The following is an 8,751-nucleotide window of genomic DNA, read 5'->3' as shown; positions in this document are numbered from 1 at the left end:
TCAAACTACAACGCAGTTGCATTGCTACCTATTGCAATAACCATACTATCCCACGAATCTGGTAGAGAACACAACAAACTGATGCACTTATCTTCATCTAAAATTTTAATATCAACAAATGATAACTGACTTACCACAATATTAAATGCGTTCAGATGTTCTGTCACTGAGTCTCCATCTTTCATCCTCAGGTTATACAGCTTTTTCCATAGGAACAATTTATTCACCAGAGACTTAGATTGGTACAAAGTCCCTAACTTGTCCCACAAAGCCTTCGTCATAGGTTCCCCTGATACATTCAGCAATACTGAATCTAAGACACATAATTGCATTGTGCTCTTAGCCTTCCAATCCAACTTCTTCCATTCTTCATCAGACACTCCCATTGGTTTAGTACCTAGATCTACCACGACCCATTGATCTTTATCCACCAACAGATCCTCCATCTTGAGTTTCCACAACTCAAAACTCCAACCATTAAATTTTTCGATCTCTATCTTTCCACTGCTCGCCATCCTCTTTCACCACCAAAATCAATCCCACAAATCTCCCACTGAACAGGGTCTACCATAGGCCCGAGTGAAACCCCTCAGCAACAAAGGCATCCCCTTGAAGCCAAAACAGCTCTGATACCAAATGTAGGTTTTTACACCGTACAGAAATTACCTGCATATGAATTCTAAAACACAGAAAATAAACAATGCGAGAGCATAACACATAAAACACATATACACAGAGATTTTCCCCTGGATCCCAAAACCGGGACTACCAGCTTGATTTTTCATTATGTTTCTTTCAATGTTACAATACATATTTATACATGTTGAAGCATCCAATACCATGGACCGAAAACCATCGCATTCAAAACCATGTGCGAAAATCATGCACAAAACCATAGGTAGGTCTGCACAACCTAATATAGGGTCCAAAAACAAAATTTTCCGAGGCACTGCCCCAGACCCCATAGAGTGGGGTTACCTGCACCCTTAAAACCCTCCGTGACCCCCCGACTATGCAATCGGCGCAATGAAGGGGGGGCTCCACACCCCTTCTAACCCCCCGGTTAACTACATGGGCTAGTCGTGGAAATAATATAACACAACCCAACAGAAAGAAAATTTATATGTGTTGATGTAGACATATAGTTTATCTCAAATGAACAAGATCTCATCCAATGATAAACACTTCTCTTGGTACATGTAGCCAACTGCACCAACCAAGATTCTAATGCGCTTCTTTATTCAAACAAAACGTATCCACTAGGTTAGGACCGATATAACTATAGTTAGATCCATTGTCAATCAGAATAGAAACAACTTGATCATAAATCTTACCTTCCATATCAATAATAAATGTTTGATGATTAGCCTGCCTATTATCCAATGTTGCATAAATCTGAGGAATACTCTATCCAACATTCCCAATTGTTTGTGCCTCATTAGCATTGTAATTCTGAGGTATGACACCCTGATGTTGTGGAACATCTCTCATGCCATGATCCTTGCCACAATTCCAACATTGCAAAGGCTTCATGCCATCACCCATGTGCTACTCCTTAGAATGAAATCTTTATCCTATGCCAATTGCATTGAATTTCATGTATGACATTGCATTCTCCTTGTGACATGCATCCTCAGGTCTTCCTCTCTTCTTATTCTACTTTCCTTTAGTCTTGTCATTGCCTTTCCAATACTTCTTAGGTTCAGACTTTCACTTAGACTTATCATAACAATGCTTCAATTCCTAATGATTTCCTCCAATGACTGAGGTTGATCATTCTCAATCTGATCCTTGAATGCTAAAGGAAACTCACTGATGAATCTTTGAACTTTCGTTTTCTCATCCTTAAGTTATGGCACATACCTCAACAACTCCAGAAACTTGTTCGTGCACTCTTCATTCATCACAGAACCCATCTTAAGCTCATATAACCCCTTAGCCTTACTATCATAGTATCTCTCTAACAAGTAATTCTTTCTAAAGAGTCTTTTGAACCCATTCCAACTCAACTCCTCTAGTTTGATGCCTCTGACATGGTTCACATATTCCCACTAGATGTCTTCCTTGAGATAGAAAATAGTTATCTTGGCTTTCATATTCTCCATATAATCATGCATCTTGAAGAACGTCTTCATCCCAAGTATGCATGCTTCTAAATCTTTTGGTTTCTTCAACTCTCCATCAAAGGTAGGAAGCTTAGCTTTCTTAAAATCATCGAGTAAGTATTGTTTCTCATTACTCCTGTAAGGATGATAGCGATGATGACCATGATGCCTATCTAAACTAGAAATAGAATAAAATCCATAAGCACTACCTTTCCTGTCAAATTTTCCACCTATGACTGTGTCATCCCTATTTGACCTGCGTCTTCCATGACACTTGTTGTGATACACCCCATTATTACTTTCCTCTTTTCCATAACTGATATGTGGTTGTCCATATGTTTGGAAATATGCTAAGCTCTAAAGGATCACTGCATTGACCTGTTCTTTCATTTCGTGATTTATGGAAACTCTTTCTTGTTACTAAATTACCCTATCATTATTTGGCTTACAACTTTTGATTTCTTCCTTTAGACTTCTCAACGTGTCTGCTAATTCAGGAGAGTACTCATCTTCTTGTTGCTCGATTAATCTATAAGGAGAATCATGTGAACTAAAAGACATCGTTCTACTTGTCATTTATGATCTTCTTCTTCTTGCAAACATACTGTGTTAGATAAACCAAATATAAAGATAATCCAACATACTTTAGTGAAGTTCACGAGAGGTTATCTTGTCTGCACAACTCAATCTAGATTTAACATCAACATATCAATCATAGTAACATACCAACATCATCAACCTCAACATGATGACACAACTGCAACAATGACCATCACAAGAAATAACCAACATGCATGCATGATAAACACACAGACAATCAGACATGCATACATAGCAATCACATCTACCTCGAGGTTTAGTGTTTCAACCTAGGTCTAATACTAATATGCAACCACCCCTCCCACATTTACCCAATTTTACAAGATTACCAGGGCAAACATGAGACGAGTGTCACTATGTCATGCTTTGACCTTCTAGCTTCAGTTAAGGGAGTAGAGCCTATAAACTGACCACAAACTGACGTCCTATAGGGACTACAGATCACCTAGGAGTTGAAGAAACACCCGAGGTGGTCAATCTCTTATTTGGAACCTTGTTTCACTAACCTAGACCCACAACCAAACCCTTGGCACTTATTCCATGTGGTTATAAGGCTATAAACACACTCACAGGCTTTCCTCCATGTAGTTATGGCCTAAAATATTCAATTTTGAGCATGCAGTCCTAAGATTTGTTCCACCTTTTCAAGCCAACCTCTAGATCACTGCCCAGAATTGCTTGAAACTCTATAGAATGCAATCAAAGGTATTTACAATACTATTCAATCAAAATTCAAGCAAGAACTTAACCCAAATATGCCTAATCCATAACAAACATTTTGTCAAACATATGGAAAACATGTAAGCTAAAGGTCATGAATACATATCTGATCATAAACTGAGAGTATACATCTAATAATCATAGAGAAGACTCTAAATCCTCTCTAGATACTTTCAATAACACTTATTATTCCATACATTCATCACCCATTTGATAACTAAGAAAAAATGAAAAGAGCTATAGATAGCATACATCATGTAACCAACATATAATCAATAAATAAATAGCATAGAAAACATGCAAACTCAGCCATGATGTCACCAACGTAATAACCGTAAGTATTCATGAATCATAGTAGAAAAATATATCTTATTAACATATGAAAATGCTAACCAAGTTGAGGACTTGCACATACCACCAGACCATAGAATGGGTTGAACCAAATATCTCTTTTAGTCAATCACCCCTGCACCATATTCCAAGTATGGGATCTCATAGAATAAACCAAATCAAGCCAAACCAGGGCTTTCAGACGAAAAACCAGCTCAACTCTTAGCAATAATGATTCCACCCCTACAGTCAAACATCACTAACACTAACCAGATCGGTCTCTACCCAACTTCTCCAGTGCTCCCAAAGCTAGTAACTCAACCCACAACCTTTTAGGGCTCTAGATATTTTTTCCAAAACAGATCTAGGAACTAGTAACTCAACTCGCCAAGGGCTCCAAAGCATTTGTCCCAACCTAGGCTCCACGACTAGTAACTCAATACAAGTTATTTCAGGGCTTCTAGAGTGTTTGTTCCAACCCACAGCCATTGGAAACCTGAGAACCAATCGGAAAATCAATAAGTGAAAAAAAACCCACTACACCATGGCTATCCAAGAAATGGCAAGGCAAGGCTAAAACCATTGTCACTTCAGGAAAATATCCATGCCAATGTAAACACATAACTAGATAATCACATGCATATACCATGCATCTAGAAATCAACAAGGAAATCACACATGCAACTTGTTACCTGCAAAGAAATCTAGTTGTAGTTGTTGATCCAAATGTTTCCTTGTGCTCCCTGATTTCCTTTTCCTTCTTTCTCCAAATCCAAACGGTATGCCAAAGTGATCCAAGAATTATCTAAGTGTGCTAGAGTATGAGAGAATGAAAATGAGAACTCCAAAATTAAACTATCAAAAGCTAAACCAGAAAAAGTTGTGAATTTATCCTCGGAAGCCTTTTTATGATTGAGGCCTCTATTTTCTTCATTTTCCTTCATTTTTCCTCTAATTTACTTAGCATGAAAATATATGTCTCTTCACCTTCCTTTTCTCATATTTTCCTTTATTTTCATAAATAAAACACCAATTATTGCCTCTTTCCCTTTGCCAATGTGTTTTCCAATTTCTATATCCATTAATTGATCACAAGTGATACCCCATCACTATGTTTTTCCCAACATTCATCTAGGAATATGTGTCCCATAACCTTGGTTATAATTTATTTACATGGAAAATCAACCAAGAGTTGTTACGCTCTTCTCCTTCTCTCCCTCTCTCTCCTTCTCTCCCTCTCTCTCTCATTCTCTCTCTTTCCTCTCACTCTCCTCTCTATTTCACTCTCTCTTCATCTCTCCCTTGTCACTTCCCCTCTATCTCTCCACCTTACTCTCTTTATTTATTTCTTCTTCCCTTGATCTCTCTCCCCCTCCAACTCCATCTTTGTCTCCCTCCCTCTCTCCTTCGACTATCTCAAGTCTTGTCTCTCTTCCTTCATCTCTCTCCCTTTCTCTCCCACCCCCTTTATCTCCCCCCCCGACATCACTGTTGTAAGCAATTGTGCTTGGTTAGACAAACAACAACCCTATCAAGTTTTCATAGAAACGTAAGACAGACAGTGTAAGCGATGGATTGTTCTAAGGCTTGATACTTTTAGTAATGCAAGATGAAAAATAGAGAGTGATAGGGAAATGCTAGAGAAGAACCAATTTATTTCTGTGTGACAAGTTGGAGTGGTCAATGTAGTTGAGAAGCACTCCCAGCTAACTCCAAAGGCTAATCCTGTACACAAAGGAAAACAAACAAACCTTTACAACATAATAATCTTTTCAATCAAAATCCATAGTAACTAAACAAGCATATACTACTGAATGAATCAATGTAAGCTAAACTTCCAAGCAATCATTAGTTAAACACAAGAAATAACCATTAGACAACAGTTTGGAAGAAATAATAATCAATCTATATTATTAGTCAATAAGAGGAAGATTACAACCAATAGATGAAGTTGTAGTAGCACCTCCTCTAGATCCTAGCTCCAAAAACTCTCTCTCTCAATGAAGATATCGACAACATAGCAATACATATAATTTTGATCCCTTTCTCAATGGACAAGCTCTCATTTTATAGGAAAAATGGAGGCTATGGAGAGTATTAAATTCTCTCCAATGTAATTTGGGCAAAAGCTTTGGGGTGGATGATGTTTCCTCATGCTTTAATGCTTCATCCGCTTTATTTGTTTAGGAAAAAAATTCTTCATGCTTTAATGCTTTTATCCTCTTTTAAGTGCTTTATTTTTTTGGGAAAGTTATAGATGAGGAAAAGGCAATCAAATTACACCTTTTAAGAGTTTCCTTATGTGAACAAGAGTGTCATAGTGAGTTAACTCGGGATTTTTTCCTTATGATTGAATGAGAACTCGGGATTTTGACTAGAGAAACATTGTCCTCATGGTACATAACTTGAATTATAACACATTTATTGAGTATAAAGGGTGTGTTTTAGGCTCAAATAGGCTATAGAAAGAGGTGTATTTCAGCCAAAAGCGTAGTGATCTCCTCTAAGCTAATAAGGAGGTATTTTCATGGATAGAAATATCTATCTCTCTATCTCTATCTCTCTCTCTCTCCAACTATGTCACTACCTCCCTCTCTCCTTCTTTGTCTCCCCTCTACCCCCTTGCCATCTCTATGTCTCCTTCTCTCTCCCTTCCCCTTCTCTACCTCCCTCTCTCCTCTCCTTCTCTCTCTTCTCTCCTTCCCTCCCCTCTCCTTCACTATATCTTCATCTTTTCCTTATCACTCCCTCTCTCTCTCCACCTTTATCACTCTATGGCTTTGTTCTTCCCTCCCTCTCTCTCACCCTCCAACTCCCTCTTTCTCTCCCTCCATGTCTCTCTCATCTTCTCTCTCTCTTCCTTCATCTCTTTCCCAACTCCCTCCCTCTCTCTTATTCTCTCTCCCACCACCATCTCCCTCTCTCCCCACATCACTCTCTCTCTCTCTGGACCCTCCATATATTTCTCTATCTCCCTTCCTCTCTCTTTCTTTCTCCACCATCTCCCTCTCTCTCTCTCGTCCATCCATATGATCCAGACTCTATGTAATTAATAATATATGTAAGATCTAATGGAATAATACTTATAATGTTGATGATTATTATTATAATATATTGAAATAATATTAATCAATATTATTGATTATTATACCAATAATTATATAGATAAATAAGTTATTAAAGAAAATATTATATTAACTTGCATTATAGAAAGACCAATTTCTTGATCAAATTGGTTGCTTTGTACCCTACACTTTATATTACATTACATTACATTTTTTATTTTGCATTTCACATTATAGATTACTTTACCTTTTACATTTATATATGTTTTAATTTGAATATTAACTATATATATATATATATATATATATATATATATATATATATATATATATATCGCATTTAAAAAATGTTAAAATACTTACATCACACTTCAACATCTCCTTTATACTAAGCTTATTAAGAGTTAAAATAAATCTATGCTAATAATATACTCCTTTAATCATTCTCCTACATTACACTAAATTAATTCTTAAGATTACAGTGGTTTTAAGATTACACTGGTTTTGCATGTTCTCTAAAGAGTATGAAAAACTAATTTTTCCATAGGATTAAGGTTTGTTATGCTGTCAGATGAGAAAACACGTATGTAATCTCTCCACCAACAAACATACAACCCACCTTTCGTATGACAGTTACTGGAAGTTATCTACATATACTACTTCCTCTAATTTAAATTTATCATTATATGCCTGCCCGAAGGATTTCGCTTTGTTACCAAATACTTCTTAAGTCTGCTATTTTTGTTTCCAAAGTAAGAAGATTTGTATAATAAAAGGAATCCTTAATCCAACTTGGGATGGAAAACTTCATTCACTATAGAGAAGGTTTCTTATTGTTGAATCGGTTTTTACTTAATATGGTATTCTCTTAAAACCTAAAGCTAAATTTTCTTCGTGTAGTTTATATTTTTATGTAGGTGATCATGAAAGAAATCTCTGTGAAGGTTGCTCATGGGGCTTTGGATTGATGGTGAATAGGAGCACTATTAAGGCACTCCTTGTGATAGGTCATTGGTTCAAATCCCCTAGGTGCTTACCTACCAAAAAAAAGGAAAGAAATGTCTTTGAAGAGATTATAAAGATTTACACCTTTTAAGATGGAAAATAAAAAAATAAAAAAATAAAAAGAAGATATGCAAATTAGAAAGTAAGACAATATCTAGAGTAAATATATTTATTTTATGAAAGAAAAATAGTAGTTCAATTTGATTATATATATATATATATATATATATATATATATAGGTGACTTTTTCATTTTTTCATAACTAAAATTTGATTTGTTTCAAAATTTAGCTTCAAATATTTACATCTGATTTAAAATTCCATGTATTTAAAAAATTTGTTTCAAATTCTCTTTATAATATAGAATCGAAAATGTTTATTTTATGTGATTTGTGTTATATATATATATGGCCAATATTATATTAATAACTATTTTTTTTATATTTATGTTAAATGTTTACAAATATTTACACCACTACAATATCACTCTCATGACTATAAAACACCTCTTTAATACCATAAAATTAATGTATACATTATTGTATATATTATGTAGAAAATATAATATTTATATAAAATAAATATATATATTTAAACTGTGTGTTCATCATATATATATATATATATATATATATATATATATATATAGATATTTGTTTTTAAATGTTATAATGTTAATTATTATGTAAGATTGTATTGAATTTAAAAATTAAAATACAATTAAATTTAACCAATTTCTTTTTTTTTTTTTACAATTTTAATAATTGTTTAGAAAAAGTTATTTTTAATTTTCAAGGAGAAAAAATATGACCCATTCAAGGCTTTTTGAAAGAACATACTTAATATTTACATTACCATATATATATAAAGTCTTGCATGGACCATAATTTTTTCTCTTTAAATATATATATATATATATATAGACT

The sequence above is a fragment of the Pinus tabuliformis genome, chromosome X, assembly GCF_031772625.1.
Source record: "Pinus tabuliformis cultivar Carrire ecotype Pingquan chromosome X, CPIR1, whole genome shotgun sequence".
NCBI classification, from domain to species: domain Eukaryota; kingdom Viridiplantae; phylum Streptophyta; class Pinopsida; order Pinales; family Pinaceae; genus Pinus; species Pinus tabuliformis.
This window is presented reverse-complemented; position numbering follows the sequence as displayed.